This window comes from Rattus norvegicus, chromosome 4 (genome assembly GCF_036323735.1).
Source record: "Rattus norvegicus strain BN/NHsdMcwi chromosome 4, GRCr8, whole genome shotgun sequence".
Classification (NCBI taxonomy): Eukaryota; Metazoa; Chordata; class Mammalia; order Rodentia; family Muridae; genus Rattus; species Rattus norvegicus.
Window position 1 is genome coordinate 10,703,965 of NC_086022.1, and position 24,067 is coordinate 10,728,031.

The 24,067-nt window shown below is 46.1% G+C and overlaps 1 protein-coding gene and 1 long non-coding RNA gene across 2 annotated transcripts in view; one reads left to right on the plus strand and one right to left on the minus strand.

Annotated features, from left to right (window-relative positions):
- The window catches only part of Kmt2c (lysine methyltransferase 2C), a 402,268-nt gene that overhangs the window by 350,267 nt on the left and 27,934 nt on the right, over positions 1-24,067 (plus strand). The gene's annotated exons all lie outside the window — the stretch shown is intronic.
- On the minus strand, positions 12,404-23,855 carry LOC100359776 (hypothetical). Its single transcript, XR_353040.5, has 2 exons — positions 22,436-23,855; positions 12,404-14,819 (listed from the first exon to the last, which is right to left on the minus strand). It is a non-coding gene; the product is annotated as a hypothetical LOC100359776 (long non-coding RNA).

Consider the following 24,067-nt stretch of genomic DNA (forward strand, 5'->3'; position numbering starts at 1 on the left):
CCTATGGCATTGATGGATTAGGCACCTGTCCTGCTCACCCCTATGTTGTGGTTTGCCCTGGAGTTATCTGTATTTTGATGCTAATTCCACTTGCCCCAAGGACAGCTGCCTAGTCACGTACTCGGGAATCAGGTGACTTCACCAGAACCTTTTCCCCATTGAATTTGTAAAATACAGGTGAGGGATAGGTACAGGATAGAAGGAGGCCTGTCATTGGAGGAGGAAGGGGGCGGGAGAGAAGTTTGAAGGAGGAGGAGGAGACTAGGACAGAGAGGAAGAGACAGGATGGAGGAGACGAGGAGAGAGTGAGAAGCCGTGGCAGGTGACATTAAGGTTCTGCTCTGTGGTTTTTACAGGTTGTTATCAATGTTCCTAAGGGATGGATGGTACCGGGCTTTGTGTGTTTAAGTGGGCAATTATATCTTACCAATTGGGTCAAAGATTATTGTGTTGTGTGTTCTTTTATGTGAGGGTTTGAGTGTAGCAAAGTGTGTGGTGGCAGGAGACACTGGGCCACCAAGGAGTTGGGATGTGATTCTGCCAAGATACCTAGCAGATATCTTGGGACACCGCGGTGCCGAACCAATACTATTTTATTTTTATATTATTATAACAACACCCATGAGTACCTCGGCATCTCTAAATCTCCTCCTCCACAGCTGCTGTCCTACCTCCTCCACTACTGGGTCTCAGCTCTGACAGGCCCTCTGTGAAAGAGAACCTGATGTCTTGGAGTCACCTTGACTCCACCATCCAGCATTACTGTGCGACACACTTCTTTCAGTTAGTGCCTGGCTTGTCCCTGTGTGACACGAAGCCATCTACTCTCCTGGTATGTGAAGTCCCTGCCAGCATCTACTCAGGGCCTCACTCCAGTGACCTTGCCTGCCTTTTCTCCAACGATGTGAGCCTCTGCCCCTCTGGAGATGCTCTCTGCTCAGCTGTTTTCCTCAGACTCACGTCAGCACCTCAAAACTTCTAATTCCAACTTTCCCCCATTCCCTAATCTAATTTCAAGATTGAAAGAAAGACGTATCTGTATTTGTTGGTTTAATTTTTCCACTGCCCCCATGCAATCTTCAACCCCAGTCAGTCACACCTTTGTCCCACCACTTTTGCTGAAGAGACCCTTTGTGGACACCTTTGTGCAATTGTGACAAACACTTGACAGGAACATCTGGGGAGGAAAGACTGACTCTGGCCCATGGCCTCAAAGGGTTCAGTCCATGGCTGTTTGGCCTCATGCACTTGGGCAGAACATTTTTGCTCCAGCCTGTGGGATGGTACTACCGCAATAAGGACAGCTCTGTTTCTCCTTTCCTTACTTCTCTCTAGAAATGCCCTCAAGACAAACCCAGGGCTGTACTACACTAATCTTCTATGAGCATCTCAATCAAGTTGACCATCAAGATTAACTATCACAGACTTTAAAACCACCCCCATCTTACTGTTTCCGCTGTGGGGGGGTCCTTATGACTTCACCCTCATTGACCAGCTGAATGCAACATGATGAGCCTTCTTTCTTTAAAGTGACAGTTGTTTTTTGTGACAAGTGAAAGCTAAGGTTCTTTTCTGGCCTCCATATGCACAAGCACACATGTGAATGCACACATGAACACACATAATTATAAACAAGCATGGGAACGTGTGTGCCTTGTACTGACCAGGTTTCATCTCCTACACTCTCAACATAGGAAACAGTATAGGTTGAACAGTGACCCCCCCTCCCCCAATATTCATGTCCCTCAGCACCTTAAAAATCATAGAGCCCTTGCAGGCTTGATCAAGTTAAAAATGGTCACACTGGATTCACGTGAACCTAGTCCCATAGCTGGCAAGGGAGGGTGGACTTGGAACAGACAGACACAGGAAAGAATGCCATTAGATGGTGGAGGCAGAGACTAGAGAGACACACCTGTGAGCCCAGGAATTTGGTGCTGCCAAAGATTGGCCAGAAGCTAGAGATCAAGAAGGATTTGGGGGGGAGCATGGCCCTCCTGACACATTGACTTTGTACTTCTGTCTTCTAGAACAGAGAAAATATCTATCTGCTGTTCTGAGCAGCCTGGCTTGTTTCAGCAGCCCCAGGAAAACAGGACAGTAGGCTCGTGACTTCATCTACTGCCTCTGTTGCTTCTGAGGATGGCTTGCTCCACTCTACTACTGACAGCTTCCAAATCTCCTACTGCCTCTTACAAGTTTTCCCCACTTAGTAAAATCCAGCCCAACCAGAATGAGTCAGCTTCTCACGGTCAGTACTAGTTAGTGCCTTCCTCTAGATTTTCCCACCTGGCTCACTCTCTGAATCCTGGTCAGACTTCTGCATCCACGGCACCCATCTGCATCTGTGTTTGTGCTACAGAATAAAGCAGATTGGCTCTCTCCCAATATACTTCGGTTATGGGCAGACCCTGTGCTGCTATGTCCCGTCCTCACTGCCACCAGGCTGACCTTTCCCCTGGCATTTTGCTAGGCCTCCATGACCTTGGGGTTAGCATCTGCATGCTTTGTTCTGCTTCCAGTGTTCCCCTCAGTGACTACAGCCTCCTTCCTCATCACTCTGCTCTCTCTAGACAGGCCATTCCCCTATCCACATTGCTCAGCAGCCCCTAATGCTGGGCAGATATGTTCATTTTCTTCAGAGTCCCATCTGCATCAAAAGAATCTTTACTTGTTTTGTGGCCATATCCAATTCCTCTTCTAGAATGTTCTTTCCCATGGCATCTCCATCCTGTAGAACAGGGCCTGGGCACCAAAATCTAGAAAGTGTTCAATAATCCATCTCTCCACTAATGGACACTGCCCATTAGAAGTACATAGAGTGGATCCAGACTTACCCCTTAAGTACATGGGCAGGACTGCTCAAATGGGAAAGAAAACAACATGATTTATACCTCTGGCTTCCCTAGACCTGGGTTTTAAAAATTAATGCATCCTTTCAGAGTCCCATGGCAGCAGGAGGCCTTAGGGCCATGGACACTTAAGGGTTTGACTCCAGTGTATGGTGGCCGACCACTCCTATTAGGCCAGACATGCCTCTTCCACAGCATCTCAAAGCTGGACATAGAACTCAACAACAAGAGTTCTTCCCTGCAAACACAGCATCTCTCGGGGGGGGGGGGGGGGGCAGGGCAGCATCTAGGTCATTATATAGAATTCACAAGTGGCTGACATTCACACAACCCATTGATCTCTTCAAAGGTGGTAAGTCCTAGGGTACATCAGTGGAGACTGGAACCTTGGGCCAGTTCCCAAGTTTGCTGCTCACTGACTTGTCCCCCCTGCCCCCAAAGGTCATTGGTGTGCTATTGCTTTTTCTGCATTGCAAGGCTGCCAAGGAGATTCCTGTTGTATTTATAACCTGAAGATGTAGGTTTCTTCCCTTGCATGGTATCATCAAAGATATCAGCATCATAAGAAACATGTTAGAGATGGAGAAGCTGAGATGAAAGATGGTTCTGTGGCTTAGAGTTCTCAAGTAAGCACGGAGACCTGAGTTCAAATCTCTGGCACCCATGTAAAAAGCTGGGAGTTACTTCATGCTTATAACCCTCTTATTAGGGGTGGAGTAGAGACAGGAGGATGGCTAGGGCTTCCTGGCTGCCAGCCCAGCTCTAGTCTCAGTGAGAGACACTGTCTCAAAAATATAAGGCCAAGATCAATAGAGCAGGGCACCTGATTTCCCCTACTAGCATGTGTCTACTTCTGCACGGGCACACGTACCTGCATGCATACACCACACAGTTACATACTCATACACATACACACACAAAAGGGAGAGAAAGAAGGGGAAATTGTAGCAAACAGCAGGAGCCTCCAACTGGAAGATCTTGTGGGGGGTTCATTACTTGTAGAAAGCAAGGATGATTCTGTCATTCTCAAGGACGTATGAGATGGGGACTTGGGTGTCGGGCCTATCACAAGGCCTTCTTGGTTCCTGACTTCTGGGGTCACGTGTGCAGCTGTCCACACCTTTGTCCTCAGCTTTGCTGTTTGCTTTTTCTCTGTTTCTTGTCACCTGTTCCTTTGCGTTCCACCCTCTCCCTCTGCTCCTGGCTGCCCGGGCTTCCAGTGCTGCCTCTTGAAGCGGGGCCCAGCCCACAGTCTCTTCCTCCCATGAGTTCACAGGTTGCCACCACCACATTAATATTTGAAGCCTGCTCCCTCCTTGGACCTCTTTGACCTTTGAAACGAATCCAAATGCCCTAGAGGTGACCCTGGGTCAGATGCCCTTTCCTGCCCTATCAATTCCGACCCACCCTTTTAGACACGCACTCACCTTCTCACTTCCTTCCCTGTGCTTGTCCTTCACTTTTCTAGGTGACCCTCATCGAGTCTACATGAATGACATTGCTCCAGTCTGTACTTCAAGATCCAACTTTGACCCTTAACATACCTGAAGAGCCACTGTTCCTTCCATAGTCCAGCAGGGGCTACTCTTCTCAGTGGCTATTATGTGTTTTCTCTCCAGTTACGTCACACACAGTTCTTCAGATGGTGGCACAGTAAGCAACCTCATGCCACCAATCCCAAGACAGACTCCCTTCAGTATTTTAACAATTTGGACATCAGGATGCACCTTAAAATCCTCTGTGTAACCTAGGACCAGCGGCTCTGTGTCTCGCATCTGATGAGGAGCGTCTCCTCTTTAGCACAGCCCCTGCTCCCAGGCAGTGATCTTACATCCTGCTGGTGCTCTATTTACTGTGCCAGCAGATGACCTGTACAGAGCCAGCACTAGTGTCCTCAGTACCGTGACTTCCACACAACCACCCGAGCTTCACATCCAGGTCAGACTGTGGCTACTCCTCAGTTCCCTCACATTCCCTGAGGCCTCCAGGCTAGACACATGCCAGGGAAGGGGAACATAAAAGGAAAACCTATGCTATCCCATGGCAGGGGCACATGTCACAGCAGGTAAGAAGGCAGACTAACAGCTGAGTGCCATGGGTAAGGGACATCTGAGAGCATGGACTCCAACACCATCAAGATGTCAATAGGTCCCAAAATCGTGAAAGACATGGCATGTTATCACTGGATAGACTCCTGTGTGCTGGACCTTTCGGGTAGGTCAACAAGGCCTGGCCTGGGCCAGTGTGCTAAGCACATGTGTATTAGAAGAGTCCTGTTTTCATAAGAGGGAATCCCAAGAAGGCAAGCCCAAGAGGGAAAGGACAAAACCAGCATCTGTCTTCCTACCTCACACACAAAGGTCATAGTCATAGTGTGTGACCTTCCTCTTGTGTCCCTGAGCCACTGGACAGAGCTTTCCTGACCAAGGGCTGCCAGCACAGCATGCTGACAAACTTCTTTAAAATTGTTACTTGTATGTAAGTATATGAGTATATATATATATGTATATATATATATACATATATATATAATAGATTATAGATTTTTCCCCTCACATTATTCATTTGCAAGTGGTTATCAATTGAAGATTGCTTCCAGGTTAGGGATGGGGTTATGTGTCTACTTCTCCTTTGAGCTCTAGGACCCCATCCGGTGCAGACCCGTGCAGGCTGTGTGCACGCTGCTTCAGTCTCTGCAAGCACACACGTACATGGATCATGTTGATTTAGAGCAATGGTTTCCAACCTTCCTAATGTCGTGACCATTTAACATAATTCCTCATGTTGTGGTGACCCCAGCCATGAAACTATTTTCGTTACTACATCATAAGTGTAATTTTGCTATGGTTATAAATCATAACATAAATAGCTTTGGAGACAGAAGTTTGCCAAAGGGGTCATGACTGATTTAGTAGGCCTTGTTTTCTTGGTGTCTTTCCTCCCTGCTGGATCTTCCACTCTTTCTGACTCCTCTTTTACAGGGTTCCCTGAACCTTGAGGGCAGAGGTTTGATGGAGACAGCCCTTTTAGGGTTGAGGGTCCCAAGGTCTGGCCACGGGTCTCTGCATTTGTTCCCATCGGTTGTAGGAGGAAGTCTGATGACTGAGGAGCAAGGCTCCTCTATCTATGAGTAGAGTGGAACTGCTTTAGGAGTAATTTTATTGCTATTTTTTGAAAGAAGTGTTTAGTTTGACTCTAGGTCCCTGCCATTGAGCTCACGTTCTTGGTTGCCTAAGCAGTATTGAGTGTAGGCTCCATCTGGTGCAGTGGCCCTGAAGTCACATCAGATATAGTTTGGACACTCCCACAAGCTTTGTGCCACCATTGCATTAGCAGATCTTGAAGGCAGGACAGCATTGCAGGTTAAAGGGTTTGTAGCTGGGTTGGTTTGAGCATCACTCCTTTGGTAGCATTAAAGATGCTAGTCGAGATGGCGAAGGCTCTAGGTAGTCGCCAGCTCAGCGTCTCCATGTTCATTGAGCTGTGTACGTGTTGTCTTCAACACTGGGGCCTTGCTGTCAGTTTGTGGAGAGTAACTGCAATCTTCGCAGCAGCCTACGTTGTTTGGGTGTTCCCAGAGGACCCCTTTGGCCAACATCCCAATTAAATGTAAACCAACCCTATACTGGAAACTTCATTTGGTGAAAAGAGATGGCCAGCTGGGACTCTGTCTCCCCTACTTATTTGACATTTTTGTTTAGATCACCCTTACATATTTATATATTTTAGGAAGCTTCTTCTCTATTATGTTTCTACACTATCCCTCAAATAGTCCTAATTTTACTTTTCTGTCCCATATTCTCTCTCTTGTCCCTTTCTTCTCTATCCACCTGATCCTCCCATTCCAGACCTCTTCTGCGTCCATCCATAATTATCTATTCTATTTCCCTTTTCTACTGAGATCTATACTGCCCCCATTCCCTCACCCTCTACCTAAGTTCTGTGGTTTTATGGATTGTAACTTAGTTAACATTGACTTAACAGCTAATATCCACACGAAGCAAATATATACCATATTTATCTTTCTGGATCATTCAGGATGATTTTCTTTTAGTTCCCTTCATCTACCTGTGAATTTCGTGTTTTCATCTTTGTGTGTGTGTGTGTGTGTGTGTGTGTGTGTGTGTGTGTGTGTGTGTGTGTGTAAGTAATACTTCATTGTATAAATGTACCACATTTTCTTTATCTATTCATCTGTTGAGGGACATCTGAGTTATTTTCAATTTCTGACTTATGAATAGAGAAGCAATGAATATGGTGTGAGGTATCTAGTAAGTTGAAACATCCCTTGAGTATTTGCCCAATAGTGGTATAGCTGGATCTTGTGGTAAATTGATTCCCATCTACCTGAGGAACCTGCACACTAATTTCCATAGTAGTCACGTAAGTTTGCACTCCCGTTAGCAATGGATGAGAGAACCTGCAGAGGAATTTTAATCCAACAACATAACTGCCGTGACAACATAAAGGATCACATCTAAAGGTCTTCTAGGTCTATATGATCCAGCTGGACTGACACAGACATGCTCTTAGTACACACATTTAATCCAAACAATGAAGGTAACGTTAGTTTGTAGAAGGAAGCAGCCATGTTTGAAAGTGACATCTAATTGAGAGGCAGACAAAGCGATGAATCAGAAAAAGATTTGACAGAATGAGTCAGGGATAGTATACACCCAACTCTTAGGAGAGCAGACAGGAAAGACGCTATTTAAGAAAGCAAGCAACACCGAGATGAGGATGGGAAACATAAGCGAGAGCAGGAAGAGGGAGAGGTAGAGAAAGAGAAGAGACAGTTTGACAGAGACAGGTTGCAAGTAAGACAGAAGGAGCTAGAAGATTAGAACGGATTGCCAGAGTTAGTTTGAAGCCAAGCAGAGCCGTTCAGTCAGAAGCTGGAGAAGCCATAATCCTCTTTAGTTTAGAGAGGCATTTGTGTCAGAATAGTTGAGTTGAACTAACTAGTCAGAGTTCAGAAAGAACTTGAAAGAGTGGAATTATTCAAAAGTAAGCCTCAAGACAATAATTATATCTGGCAAATAGAAGTTACAGAACCCTTCCTCCACATCCTTACTAGATCTTGGCCATTCTGATGGGTATAAGATGACATTTCAAAGTAGTTTTGGTTTGCATTTCCCTGATGGCTAAGGATGTTGAACATTTCTTTAAATGTTTCTCAGCAATTTAAGTTTCCTATTTTGAGAAGTCTCTCTTTGGATCTGTATCCCATTTTTAATTGGGTTATTTGTTTTCTTAATATCTAGTCTTTTGAAATTTTAACATATATCAAGCCTTCTTGATCATGGTATACATCTTCTTGAAGATTTGGTTTGCAGCCATTTTATTGAGTATTTTACATCTATATTCATAAGGGATTTTGGTATGTAATTCTCGTTGTTGGGTTTTTATGTGGTTTGTATATCAGGGTACTTGTGGCCTCACAAAATAAATAGGACAATGTTCCATTTTCTATTTTGTAGAATAATTTGAGGAGTATTGGCATTAACTCTTCTTTGAAAGCCTGGGACTAAAACCATCTGGACCTGGGCTTTTTTTGTTTGTTTGTTTTTGTTTTTGTTTTTGTTTTTTTGTTGTTTTTTTTTTTTTTTTGGTTATGAAACTTAAGGACTGCTTCTATTTCAGCAGGGGTTACAAATTTGTTTAGGTTGCTTATATGATCTTTACATAACTTTGGTGAGTGGTAGGTATGGAGAAAATTACCCATTTCTATAGGGTTGTGGGCCCATGTCTGCTCTGCCACTGGGCACAGCTGATTGAGGAGATGGAACTCTGGGAATTTGACTGCTCTTATCCCACATCTCACAGGGCGGGTTGTGCTATAGGGTAACGCTGAGGCACCGCTCAGGACATGGGAAAGCACTGTCTGAGATGTAGGAAAGCCAGAGCTGGTTTGAGGGCCTCAGGGCCTGAGATGAAGCTGGGGACGTGGGGTTCTCAGGCTTTTGGACATCCAGGCACCTCTTGGAAACACAGAAGAGCAGAGAATGAAGTTGAGGCCTGTGAGCTGTGTCTAGCCCAGGGCAGGGGTAAAGAGGGAACTCTAGCCAGTGGCTGGGAGTGCAGAGAGGCCTTCTACAGGAGATTAGACTGCAACTCTGTAGGTCAAAGCCTTTTTCATGGTTCTCCATGGTGGATCTTGATGAAAAGAGTCATTCCATGGTTCTGAGGTGTTTATTGTCATGGTGGAAAGTGTATGTGTAAAACCATACCCCACATCTCAGGGTGGGCCTGAGATTAATACCTTTTGCAGAGAGGAATGTCTGGGAAGGGAATCTTATTGGCAATGCCCTCTGGGCCTCTAGGTACCTCATTTGCAGGGGGATCTCTGTTTAGAGCCTACATGACCACAGGTCACATCTCTTTTCCTATTGGCTTGGTCTGAGATGTTGGGGATATGGAAGGGCTTGGGGCATTTCCCTTATGTGCCTGATGGACACAAACCTATGGGGGATGGGGGAGCTGCAACTATGTGACAGGAGCCTGGTGCTTGGAACAGGCGAAGCTCCTACCGTCCCTTCATGGTCTTCGAGCCTTCAAGCCTTTAGCTCAGGATCAGGTTTCCTCTCACGGTCCACTGACCCACAGATTTCTTTTAGACGTTCAACCTGGTGGAGGTTTGAAGTATGGCTTTAAAGTATGTTCTTATGACTCACTGAATTTCCTGTGTTATAGACCCTTTTCAAACTCTCTAATTTTGTTAATTTGGATATTCTCTCCCTGCATTCTGGTTAATTTGGATAAGGGTTTGTCAATCTTATTAATTTTTTCAAAGAACCAATCCTGTTTCATTGATTATTTGAATCATTTTTGGTTTTTTGTTCCCATTTATTAATTAAGCCCTGAATTTGATTATGTCTTGCCATTCGCTCCTCTAAATGCTATTTCTTCTTTTTGTTCTAGAGCTTTTGGGTAAGCTGTTAAATTACTAGTGTGCACTCTCTCCAATGTGCTAGGGACTTGCCTCTTAGAACTTCCTTCATTGTATAACTTAAGTTTGGGTATGTTGCACTGTAAATTCCATTCAATTCTAGAAAGTCTTATTTCTTTCTTGACCCACTTTCTGTTGTTCAGTTTCCATGAGTATGTAGGCTTTCCGTTGTTGGTACCCGCTGTAATCTACAGTAGTCAGATGGCATGCAGAGGATTACTTTAATTTTCTTTTATCTGCTTAGATTTGCTTTGTGTGTGAGTCTGAGGTCAGTTTCAGAACAAGTGTCCTGAGGTATTGTGAATACTTTTGTGTGACTCTTTGTGTAATACTTTTTGTGTTAGTGTGAAATTTCTTAAATACCTGTTAGGTCTGTTTGGTTCATAATGTCTGTTAGCACCAGCCAACTGTCTAGGTTTTGTTTGGACGACCTTCCTTTCAGACAGAGTTGGTTCTTTGAAAAGGAATTAATAGGATTAACAAACCCTTATCCAAATTAACCAGAATGCAGAAAGAGAAACCTCCCACTATCGGTGTATGCAGGACAACATGTGATTTTAACTGTAGTACTGTGTTTCTTTTACAACCTCGGGTGTCCTTGTGTTTGGTGCATAGATGTTAAGCACAGCAATGTCCTCTTGATAATGTTTTCATTTAAAGAGTTAAGTACTGTTCCTCCCTATCCCTTCTGATAGTTTTGGTATGAAGAATATTTTCTCGTGTATTAGAATGGTTGTGCCAGCTTGCTTCTTAGGTGTGCTTGGAGTATCCTTTTCCCATCTTTTTTACCTTGAGGTTATTTCTGTCCATGATATCAATGTGTATTTACTGGATTCACCAGAAAGATGGATCGTGAGTTGTTGTTGTTATTGTTGCTTTGTTTGTTTGTTTTACATTCATGTCTTCTTGTTGGGAACTTGAGACTATTGATGTTAAAAGATAAAAGTGAGCAGTATTCGGCTGGAGAGATGACTTAGTCATGCAGAGGTCCTGAGTGCAATTCCCAGCAACACATGATGGCTCACAAACATCTGAAGTGGGATCTGATACCTTCTTTCTGGTCTGTCCAAAGCCAGTGACAGTATACTCACATACATGAAATAAATAATAAATCTTTTTAAAAAGTGAACAGTGTTTGTTGATTCTTGTTATTTTGTTGTTATTGAGCTACTGGTGGTGGTGGTGATGGTGGTAGTGGGGTGTGTGTGTGTGTGTGTGTGTGTGTGTGTGTGTGTGTGTGTGTGTGCGTCTGTCTGTCTCAGTGTCTGTCTCAGTGTGTGTGTGTGCATGTGTCTGTCTCAGTGTGTGTGTGTGTGTGTATACAAGTGTTTCAGTGTCAAGTGTTTTTCTAGGTATTGGGAGCTGACCCTAAGAAGGGCCAAGGCAGTGGTCGGGGACTGAGGGGGTCCATGGGAGGGAGGAAAGCAAGGTGTTCCATCAGGATCCCCTGAGGACAGGGGAAGAGAGCAAGAAGAGGACACAACAGGTTGTCTACTGCAGAGGTGGAGCTGAAACTGGGGATTGGCTTTGGAGGAGAGGAGGGAGAGCAAAGACCAGAAGCCACAGTAAATGCTTCACTGGCCTACTTGCTTCTCTGACAGACTTGACCGATTGGTTCCTAGGGAATGTCTGCTGGAGTTGAGAGCTGGGATCACAGGATGAAGGTTGGAGAAGACTTATCTGCATGATCCACTGGAGGTGTAGGCAGAGATAGGAGGAGGAAGAAGAGGAGGAGAAGGAGGAGGAGGAGGAGGAGGAGGAGGAAGAGGGAAAAAAGGAGGGGGAAGTTGTAGCAGGTAACCCGCTACAGGTCACTTAGGGGGTAAGACTTAGGGGTTACATTTGGGGGAGCTGAGGGAGAAGTTAGGAGCTACATGGCCTACTTGCTTCCCTGGTAGTGGCCTGAGGGTTTCCAGGGAGTGTCCTAGTACATCTCACTGGGCATCTATAGCCAAGAACAGCTGTTTTATAGCTGTTTTGCAGATTATTTTCACATGCATTAAAGCAAAGCAAAACCAAATCCCCTCCATCTCATGAATAACCTCAATTCACTGCAAAGCCAAAGATGGTCGTGAACTGTAGGGGTGGTTCTGATGCTAAGGTCCTGTTCCCCTGTTCTTGTTCTATCAGTAAAGATGCCATGGGCCAATTGCTGGGCGGATAGAATACGCAGGACTCCTGGGTTCCAGCAGGGAAGTTGGCAAATGCAGGAGAGAGGGGAAAGTTTTCTTCTCCATGCTTCAGAGGGAGAAAGCCGACCAGCCACATGAGATCTTGGGCTGAGCAGCCACAGGCTGCTTCTACAGGCGGGAGATTGGGGTGCTGAGCTGGGACCGAAGGTGGCTGAGCAATTGAAGTTGAGTGTGGATTTAGGGTGCTGAGCTGGGAGCACTGGGAAGGGCACTCTAGCAGGCCACTACCAGGGAAGGAAGTAGATTGGAGGCACCTAGCAATTGAGCCAATAAGGCAAGGTGTGTTTTTTCATCTGTAGATCCAGTACTCTCTGGGCTGGGGTTGGTAGCTCGTGGTCCAATTCCGAAGCTTAGGAGCTTAGGCGGGATAGCAAAAGATACACACAACATTGAACTGATTTTCCTGAGGATTGGTGCTAACAGGCCCGATTTTATGTAGTACTGTGCATATTAGGAAGCACTTTGCCAACTGAGGTACAGACAGACCTACCTCTCAGTCTTGAACAACACTGCATGATAACACTGTCACTCCACTCAACAGACCAGGAAGCTGGTGCTGTCCTGGCTTATGACCCTCACAGTGTTGAATTGCTAGATACCTCCTGTTGTCTAGTCATCGCTGTGGCCTAGTGGAAGATGCTGAGGGCCCGTGGGAGATTCTTCCCCTAATTTGCATGAGGCAGATCCATGGCCATCTGCTGGTATGCTGACTCCTCCAGTGTCCTTGCCTTCCTCTTAACTTCTAAATCACATACACTATATCCAAGGACAGAGATAGTAGGATATAAGTAATAATAGTCTCCCTTGTGGATCAGTGGCCCTCCAAACTCAGTGGTACTCATGGCTTCCTGGCTGCTCAGGAAACAGAGATCTGAGGGAGCAGAGGACAGAGTCATGAACAGTCATGTGCAGAGCAGCTGCTGTACTTTGGAACCCTGCTACCTCCACCTTCAAGGAAGCCTCCTCTTGCTCCTGCTTTAGACCACAGCATTATGTCCATATCCAGTTGTCCTAAGGCTTCTAGGAAACACAGATGTGACAAGGGCTTTCTGCTCTCCCATTCTTTCTATAGAGCAAAAGGGCAAAAAGATTGCCTGCTAATGTGGGAAGAAAGTATAATGGGGTCCCTTATATCCCCTAAAAGATGCACTGGAAATTCCATGCCCAGTACTCAAGAATGTGACTCTTAAGGGAAATGAGCAGCTGTGATCAGTTCAGAAGAGGCCATTCTGGAACATCATGACCCAGTATGACCAGTGTCCTTAGAAGAAGATGGCCAGGGGAAGACACAGACACACAGGGAGAACACCCGTGAAGATGCGGGATTGGTGGGACAAGGCTACATGCCAAGAACAACAAGGACTCCTGGCAGCTTCTAGAATCTAGGAGGGGTGAGAAGGCTCATCTCAGTGTTGGAGTTCCAGCTTTCTCCTCTGTGGCACAATGTCTCTCTGTTATCAGTCTCCAGTTGGGAGTTTTAGCATGTATAGAAAAGTTGGGAATGGGACCTAGAGATTCCCTGTTCAAATCATGAATTAAAAGTGCCACTTGGGGTTGGGTGGGAGGGAGAACATCCTCATAGAAGCAGGGAGAGGGAGGATAGGAGGGGGGGACCAGGAAAGGGGATAACATTTGAAATGTACATACATAAAATATCTAATAAAAATGTGTTCCCGGGGAGTCCTAGAAGTTTGTTTGCTCAGGTGAGCTTGAGTCGTTCTTAAGTCGATAGGCCCTCACAACAGTGTTCACACAGGTTGGTTTAATGAGAGAAACAGATTTTGCTCTTAAAGCTGGAAACTGCAACCTCAAGAGCAGTTACTTAAAGTAGGGAAAAAATGGGGGCTCTGACATCAGGAGAGGTTCAGATGTCAGCTTCACCCATCCCTGGCCGTGTGACTTAAAGTAAGTTCAAAGGAACAGTAAGTGGAGGTGGGCCGCAAGAATTTAAGCTTGCTTTTTCCTCCCATCACACCAGGCAGCCATTTCAAAGCATCATTCTGATGTCACAGTAGCTTTTGTCCTTTAGCCAAAACTGCCATTAGAATTAAGGCCTTCAGCCTCTCACAGTTCTGCTGGTTCTTGGCAAAACTTCTTGATGTTCTAGGACTATGCTGAGCTCTAGTGACTTATCCTCAAAAGTGTCGTGCATCCCTTGGTCCAAGAAGAAATCCATTAGGTGGTCATAGGAGGTCCAGTCTTGGGAGTCTGTGTTGAGTGTCTACTTATCCTTCCATCCAGAATCACTGGTGGCCTGACAGCTAGCTTCCACGATGGAGGAAACATCACTCTCGGCCTCCTCTTCTTGTCTGATCTCATCAGGATGGTGGCCCTGCAAAACCAATCTTCTTGCCATCACTCTGTAACTTCTACCACAAAGTTGAGACTTGAGACAGTTCTGCCTTCTGCCCTGTGAGGGCTCTGCCTCACCACCAAATGTTGGAGGGATGCCATTGGCAATGCTGAGAGCAACAGGGATCTTTCCTCCGACAATTCTGCCCAATGGTTTTGCCTCTATGCCACTCACTTCCAGCTCTCAATCCCCAGACATCTTGGGAAGGATTTACGCTTCCGGATTTTCTCGTCTTCCTTAATTCCATCAGTCAAGACGTTAGCAGAGGCTTTGCCTCCTTCAGTGTGCAGGGGTCAAGAGCTGCAGGAGGCTGGAGCAGAGATCGCACAGGGAGCCAGCGCATACGCTGAGAGGCCAGAAGAGTCCGGCTGAGTCATGGCTGGGACAACTGGACACCTGCTGCAGCACCTGGACAGCCCGTGGTAGTGTCACCCAGGGTGTGGGCACACTCCCAAAATATTTAAACGAACACTCTGCAAAAGAACACATGGTAATACTAAGCTATAAAGATCAACACCAGAAATTGATTATACAAATTGAAAAGAAAAAGAGTCCATTATCAGAGTTCTTAACACCAATACTTGGTACATTAGATAGTAGGGTTACGGCACTTGGTGGAGATAAAAACCAAGGATCATCTCTTCCTCCTCCTCTTCCTCTTCCTCCTCTCCTTTCCTCCCCCTCCTCCTCCTCTTCCTGCTCCTCCTCTATTGAGACAGAGTCCTCCTCTGTAGTCTTGTGTGACCTAGAACTTGCTATGTAGCCCAGGTAAGGATCTGGTAAGGATCCTCACACCTTAGCCTCCTAAGGCCTGGGCTTACAGATCTGCACTGCTACACCCAGCTCCAAGGGTTTCATACAGAATTTAAAATATCCTTTCCACGTAAGGAACATGTTCGAAGTCTTGGTTGCTTTTCTGCTTCTGTGATAAACACCCTGACCAATGTTTGGGCTAATGGTTCTGTGAGGTTCCATCACAGTGGATGGCCTCACGTCTCTGGTATGGCAGAGAGCAGGAAGCTGAGAACTCATCTTCAACCACAAGCATGAAGCAGAGAGAGCAAACTGGAAGACAGGAGTAATGGGAAATATTTTTAAAAAACGCCATCCCATGCTAACGTCGGCCACTCTCTGGCCCTACGGTGCAGTGACCACCCTTCTTGTGGTTCTCTTACTCTGGACTCTCCTCCATTCGCAGCCATTCACCCTCTGTGGTTAGAAATCCCATAACCCCCATAAAATCAAAACTCTAGACGCTTATAATTTATCAGTCAGGTTTATATTAGTAAACCCTCAACCCATAAAACGCCTGCACAAAGAACTCAAAACTCAGTTGATATAAACACGAGCTGCACCCCTAGGTGGGGCAAACACACCCTACTTATTATTTCATCATCTATCTAAGGAATCCCCAGTGCTTTTGGCTCCCAGGACTGTGTGGTTCTGGCCCCTCCTCTCCTATAGGTTCCATCTTGCCTCCTCCTTTGTCTCCCCCTCTGTCTGTCTCTCTGTCCCTCTGTACTGGTCTTGAAATTCTCAGCCCGCCTTCCTTTTCCACTGCCCAATCACAGCCCTTGCCTGATTTTGTGCCCGCCTTCATCCTCACACAGACAGCAATCCACATTTCCCCCTTTTTGTCCAATTAAAAGGCTCTTTCCTCTCAGATATAAATTGAGCACAACTATTACCATTCTATAATTTACAAAGTACAAGATACATCTAACATCAGTCCATTATTTTTGTCAAATAAATAGAACACTGTTATTTATCCTAACTTGAAAAGGCTTATAATTCCATATCTCTTATGTCCTGGTTTAGCTTGTAGACTATCTGAAAACTATCCTATTAAATATGTCCTCTCAATGCTAAATAGCCCGGGTTGGATATGAGACTATAACTAGTCTTTCGACCCTGTCAGAAATCTGAGAACGACCAATATTACCTGAAAATGTAGGAACCCTAACCCAGTTTCCAGAACTGAGACAAGTTGTAGAGACAGCTGCCTACCTATAGAGGAAGGCTTTAGACTCCCAAAGCCTGCCCCAGTGATGTCCTTCCTCCAGCAAGGCTGCACCTCCTAAACCTCTCCATGTCACCAGCTGGAGACCAAGAGTTCAAACACAAAAGACCCTGGGGGACATTTCTCACTCATACTTGGTTTGTTTGTTTGTTTGTTTATTTGTTTGTTTTGGTCTGGGATGGAAGCCAGACCTTACGCATGCTGAAGTACTTTATCTAAAACAAGAGCGTACATACTATTAACATGGGCAAACTTGAGAAGTAGTGTTCCCTTCCTTTCTCTAAGGAATCTACTGGAGAACAGGCTTCAGACAAATGAGTGTGAACATGTGGATTAAAGTTGAGAAGCATATGATCAGTTGTAAAACTAAGGGGCAGAGGTGGGGTTACTCGAAAGGAGAGGCTGTGATTCCACGATACGGTCTGAGTGTAAAAAAGGCAGAACACACAAGGTGTACAAAGGAGCCTGGGAAATGACTCAGTGGTTGGGGGAGGCAACCAGGCAGGGCTCAACCACTGAGCTACACCCAAAGCCCTTGCTGAGTGTTTCAGTCTTCATATTGAACTTGTGTGTGGAGTCGTTAGCCTGAGAGACTGAGTAAAATGAATGAGCCATTTGGGATACTTTACTTCCCTCTCGTCTCTCCCCCTTTTCCTGGGGTAGAAGAAAAGAGACTCAGGTGGAATACAGAAATATTAAATAAAACCTCACTGTTCTCTGTGAACTCAAGATACAAATGGATGATTGTGCTGGTCTGTTTTCTGTGGCTAAGAAGGCAACACTACAGCCTGGAGAGCTTTAAAGAAAATAAGTTTATTTTGGCTCACGATTCTAGTCCAAGGCCGGAGTGATGGCTGTCTTGCTGGCAGCATCCCTAGGCCATGTGAGCATTGTGTGGCAAGATGAGTGTGTGTCTCTTTGAAAGCCATTTACAGGACTGAGCTTGAGATAGTAAAATGAGGGGCTGGAGGGTTCTAATTGTGTTTTCCTCAAATGTGGTTTCTTAGGTAGGAAATAGGGCCTTGACTGCCGCATAATGAAGTATTTGGGGCTCAGAGATCTAGCCTAAAACCCAAACCAAGTAAACCAGATCAAAGCACACCATAGCACAGAGATACCCTCACCTAAGCAGTTGGCTAGCCCCTGACCGCTAACCCCAGCATCAGAAGTCTTCGAAGGTTCAGTTGCTAATTCTGCCTATCACTGTGGTGAAAACCTTGGGTTTTCTGAGCCCAGTCGATACTGAATTATCACAGTAAAGACCTCCATCCTTGGTGACCACCCAGCCATCCCTCAGCCTGGAGTCCCACACTACTATAGTCAGTAGAGGGTCCAGGATAAAAAAGTCAAGGGCCTGCTACTGCTGCTATTGGACCACAAACCCACAGAGGCCTTCCAGGTGGAAGCTGACAGGTGCAAAAATAAAACACCGAAAGTCATCAGTTGCTTAGCTTCTGCTGGGTTTGGTTTGGTTTTAATTGCGGGGAGGAGTCATGATTGCACACAAGCTATCATAATGTAGTAAATAAATAGTCAACAGAGCTGAGAGTTGAACTGGACACCATGGCAGAAGCTTCTAATCCCACCACCAGGAAGTGGGAGCAGGAGTCCTGGTCTTCTTCACTAGATAGACAGAAACACTGTGTGAAACAGTGTTTCAAAATAAAACAAAGCAGGGTAGTGGCTTTAATCCCAGCACTGCAAAAGCAGAGGCAGGCAGATCTCTGCCAGTTTCAGAGGGAGTTTCAGGGTAGTTAGATCTACAACAGATAGACCCTGTCTCAAAAAAATCAAAATCAACCAACCGTCCAACCAACCAATCAATCACCCAACCAACCAACCATCCATGCAACCAACCAACCAACCATCCAACCAACTAACCACCAACCAACCAATCAACCATCCAACCAATCAACAAACATCCATCCAACCAACCAACCATCCATCCAACCAACAAACCAACCAACCAACCAACCATCCATCCAACCAACCATCCATCCAACCAACCAACCATCCATCCAACCAACCAACCAACCATCCAACCAACCATCCATCCAACCAACCAACCATCCATCCAACCAACCAACCAACCAACCAACCATCCAAGCAACCAACCAACCATCCAACCAACTAACCATCCATCCAACCAACCAACCAACCATCCAACCATCCAACCATCCAACCATCCAACCAACCAACCAACCAACCAACCAACCATCCAACCAACTATCCAACCAACCAACCAACAAACCAACCAACCATCCAACCAACCATCTAATCAATCAACCAACCAACAAACCAACCAACCAACCAACCAATCAACCATCCAACCATCCAACCAACCAACCAAACAAACAAACAATGGGCAAAGACTCCCATTAGGACAAACAGCAATAACAACTCATCTTACTCTCAGAGCAGCTGCCTTGACTCTGCCTTTTACAGGGAGCCTCCGGGTTTGCCTGAGTGTCTCTCATTCTGTCCTTCTTAAGGCAAAGGCCCCACCCATCACAGCTGACCTCACTGCCAAGTTCTGTAGTCAGCAATTTTGTGGGAGAGGGAAGGAGTCAGCATCACAGCATTTAAAAGGTTAAATATTGAGACCAGAGCTGTCTGTCAGGCTTCAGAGGGTGTTCAGGAGAGATGGGAACCACTCAAAGCTGTCACAGTTGGTGTCACAGAGCAGAGCTGAAGCCAAGGCAATCTGTAAGGATAGTGTATCTTAAATTCTGGAGAGTAGTGGATTTTTCGGATTCATTAGAGTGTTCCTGATACTCAGAGCCAGGCCTCTGAGTTCCATTCTCAGCACTCGTGTCCAGCAACTCACAACTCCCAGTTCTTACAGTTCCAAGAAGATGAAACACTTCTGGCCTCCAAGTGCTTGTGCATTCTCTCTCTCTCTCTCTCTCTCTCTCTCTCTCTCTCTCTCTCTCTCTCTCTCTGAGAAAAGAAAGACTTTCAGAAAATAAATACTACCGTGGGACACAGAGAAGCCCCAGTAAAGTGGGAAACACCTCCCGTGCCCTCCTCCTTCCCTTACAACCTTCCTGCAGCACATTAGGCTGACTCAAGCAGCCCTGCAGATGACAGATGTCACCCAAGGTCCACAATGACTGCAGCCAAATCTGTTTTAAATGAAATTTTAAAACATTCTTTGAAATTTTCATCGTGTGTGTATTATATCTTCAACATATTCACCGTTGACTCCCTCTTATCCACCGCAGGACCCCTCCCATCGCAAACCCCTCCCGTGTCATGTTCTCCCTTTAAAACTATTTATTATATAAACAACTATTAATATATTTATGTAACCCACCAAGTCTAATTAGTACTGCCTATGTGCACATGGGTATGAAGCCACTCTTTGGGGACGGGGGACCCTGCCAATGGCCACTCCTCAAAGAAAGTAAATCTTCCTTCCCCAACAGCCATCAACCATTAATACATCCTGAGCTAGAGGTGGGGTTCGGAATTACTCCCTTCTCCACACTGGAACTTTTAACTGGTTTGATCTCGTGAAGACCTTGTTTAGGTAACCACAACCACTGTGAGTCCATGTATGTTACAGCCATGTCACATCCAACAGACACATACACATACAACAGCCTCTGGTTCTTGTGTTCTCTCTGCCCCCACTTCTGCAATGTTCCAGATCCTTATGTGTGGGGTGTGTGGTTTTCCATCTAAGGCTGAGCACGCAAAGTCACTCATTCTCAGTGCTTGAAACAATAATGAGTCTCTGGATTCACCAATCCCCTCTGTGGTAAGAGGCTCTTCTGACCACCACTGAGAGTGCACACGTCTGCAGATAGAAACAGAGCACACGTCTGTAGACATAAACAGATAAACCAGGGCTTTTAGCCATGTTTACAGAACCGGATGTGAATCCCCAGTGGAACAAGCCTCAGATCAGGTCATAACAGCAACAAAGTGGAAATTGCAGACCCGTCTCCTTGGTGAACATAGATGCAAAAAATCTTAATAAAATATCAATTCAAAATCATTTTGAAAAGATCATTCATCATGACTGAGCTGGTTTATTCGAGAGATGCAGGGATGGTTCAACATTTGTAAATCAAGAAATGTTATCCCCAAAGACAGAGACCACATGGTCTTCTCTTTAGATGAAGAAAAAGACTCTGGCTGGACGAAACCCAATGTCCCTCATGGTAAAAGTCACAGAGAGGTTAGGAATGGCAGGACCTACCTCAAAATAATAAAGACTATGTCCAAGAAATCTGTAGCCAACATCGTACCCAGTGAAGAAAAACTCAGCATACGCCTAGTTTTTCAGAAAGAAGACAAAGTGTGCACCCTCTCATGTCTATTAAGAGCAGTGCTTGAAGTCTCAGCTAGAGCAGTGAGACCAGAGCGGCCGTGAGATGGACACTGAAGCACTCTGTTTGCATGATTCTGCTGTTGATATGATTCCACTCATAGGATCCTGCTGTGGTAGTTCTCAGCCTTTCCAATGCCATGGCCCTTTAAATCAATTCCTCAGTCACAGTGACCCCAACCATAAAGCTATCTCCATTGCTACTTCAGAACCGGAATTTTGTTATTATTATGAATTGTCGTGCAAACATCTGATATGCAGGATGGTCCCAGGCATCCCCTGTGAGAGGGTCATTCAATTCCAAAAGATTGAGAACCAGTGTCCCCCAGGATTCTAGACTTCTTAGAACCAATACTTTCAGGAAAAAGGCAAAATATGAAGTGAACACACAAAAATTTGTAGCCGGTTTCCTCTATAAAAATGAAAGACATATTAAGAAAGAAGCCAGGAAACAACCCATTCAGAGTGGCACCCCATTCCACACACGTAATTCCTGGGCCTAACCCGACCAAGGACATGAAGGACTACAATGAGAGCTTGAAGACGGCACAGGAAAATGGAAAGACCTCTGTCTTAGGACTTCTATTGCTGTGGTAAAAACACTGTGGCCAAAATACCTCGAGGAAGAGGCTTTCTTTCATTTGTACTCATATCACACTCCATCGCTGAAGGAGCTCAAGGCAGGAACCTGGAGAGATCCTGTCCCCAGGGCTTTCTTATACACTCCAGGACCAAGTCCAGAGGCTGTGCCACCTATGGCAGGCAGGCCTTTCCACATAAACAATCAAGAAAAGCCCTAAAGGCTTCCGAAGCCTCGTTTCTTTTCCACTTAAGATTCCCTCTTCCCAGATAAGTCTAGGTTTGTGTCAAGTTGACCCGATAGGGATGCTAGAAACAGAATTCCGGTCCTCTGTGAGAGCAGCTTCTCTCCAGCCCTATGATGCCCTGTATCAGGTTACAGAGACCTGCTTCCCTCATCACCCGGGGCTCTGTCTGCAGCACCTCCGGCTGTCACACTAACTGCAAAGTTGCCCTTGACTTTAATCACCTCTCCCCAGGGATTGCAAGGCTATGCTGCTTCCCTTGGTTTATTTTGCTTGGGCTTCTTTGAGATAGAATTTCGTGTATCTCAGGCTGGCCTTGAACTCTGATCCTCCTGCCTCCACTTCACAGGTGCCGAGATCGCAGGTGTGCAGTGTCACTTTCTCAGTTTGGCAGATTGAAGGGACTAAGGAACTTGTCCAGCACCTCCTGCTGTGTGGCTATGAGAGCTAGCCTCACTTCCTACACTACCCACAAATGCATGCCACGCCAAACAAACCGGCTTAGGTTCATACAACATTTCGTGCTATTTCACCCTCTGGCTTCTTGGCTTATATGCTGGTACTCCTGAGGCATTTATAAAATTCTGTGTGAGAATTTGGCTTTAAAAGGTAGAAGCATATTTGAGGACGATGAAAGCAGGGGTGTGGGGGAGGGAGCTGAAAGCAGGGGTGTGGGGGAGGGAGCTGAAAGCAGGGGTGTGGGGGGGACTGAAAGAAGGGGTGTGGGGGAGGGAGCTGAAAGCAGGGGTGTGGGGGGACTGAAAGAAGGGGTGTGGGGGAGGGAGCTGAAAGCCAAGGTGTTGGAAGAGGGAGCTGAAAGCAGGGTGGGGGAGCTGTTTCAGAGAGAGTTTGAGCTGCTGAACAGGCTCCCCGGCCTCACTTTTCCTGACACCTCTATGGCTTTTTTACCTTGGGATTCTGAGAGCAAAGGCTGTGGTTTCCACAATTCAGACTGAGGTTGAAAAGTGCTAACGGCAGGTCTGCATCTCAGGGACTCAAATCCTCTCTGTCTGGACCGGCGCTGTCGCTGTCGTCATGGTGACGCATGATCACCAGGGATCTGCTCGGACCTGGTACTACTGATGAGCTGATGAGTGGGCTTTCTCCACACCCACCTCACACCCACCCCCAGCTACCAAACGATTTCTCCTAGTAAGCAAAAAAAAAAAAAAGTCACCTGGCAGGTGACGTGACTTTATACTCACTCTAAGCCAGCAGACGAATGGGTGGTTCTATTGAACAAAAGGTTTGTTTTTAGTTTTGGTTTTTAAATTTTTATTGGGAACTTCATATATACTTTAATGTGTTTTTAAATCAAATCTACCCTCCAATTCACTCCCTTCTAACTCCTTCCCTATCCCCCCTTCCTTACCTACTTCCTGTTAATTTTTTTTAATATACAGGGGACACTTATTGCCGCCTGTATGTATACGGTGTAGAAATATCCACTGGAACACAGTAGCCTCTCAGGGGCTGCAACTTGAGGAAAATTCTCCCTCCCCTACCAGCCATTCATCGCCAGCTAGGCCATTCATCTTGGCTAGGGTGGTACTTCAAGAGCCCTTCCCCATCCGGCTGGGATTTTGGCCAGCTTGATTCTGTGCAGGTCCTGTGCATGCAGTCCCAGTTGGTGTGAACTCGTGTGTGCAGCTGTGTTGTAATGCACAGTGAATCCTGTTTCCCTGTAGGTGTCCATCACCTCTGGATCTTAGGGCCTCTCTGTAACAGCACCAAGAAGCCAGAAGCCAGATTCTGGAGCCCCACTGGCCCTGCTGAATGCCATCCCCAACCCAGCTACAAGAGCTGTCGGCTTCGTACCCCAGCTTCCTGACCTGACTTGAGTTCTTCAGAGCTTGTCCACCAGTCTGTCTGACAGTGTCCCTGAGATTTCAGTCTCAGAGCTTTTCCAAGCAGTGTTGTGATGGTGGCTGTGACCTTCACAGTGCCCTTACAGGAGCACTTACTCTGAGAATGTGCCACCTTCGTTCATCTAGCAGACATCCCAACCTGCAGCAGGCTAGACACTGTACGTGATCCTGGAGCATTAGACAGAGCAGACAATCTGTCCTCATAGGGCTTGAGACCTTTCTTGGAGCAGACAGACAGTGTACTATGTAGGAAAGTTACATAGTGTGTTAGGAGATGAGAAATGCTATGGGGAAAGGACGTCAAGAAAGGCGGATGGAGATTCCAGGAAAGGGGCTTTCTCTTTTTAAATGACAGTCTAGGAGGACTCCCAGGGGAAAGGATGTCATAGTAGTGGGGGTGGGGATCATGAGGGCCACTGTGGAAGGCTGGGGAGATGGCTCACTTTGCAAAGTGTGGTACAAGCACGAGGTCCTTCCTGGTTCAATCCTGTGGAGACCCCAATTCTATGAGTGGGGAGAGCAGCCTGTAAGCAGAGATTGGCGAGGGATCGCTCTAAATGGTGTGGGTTGATCATGCCGAGGCAGTGTGGGGATGGAAAACGGGTACTAGACAGCAGCTGATCCAGTTCCAACAGGCACAGCAGGAGGGTGGGGGTGTAGACCTGGAGGTCCT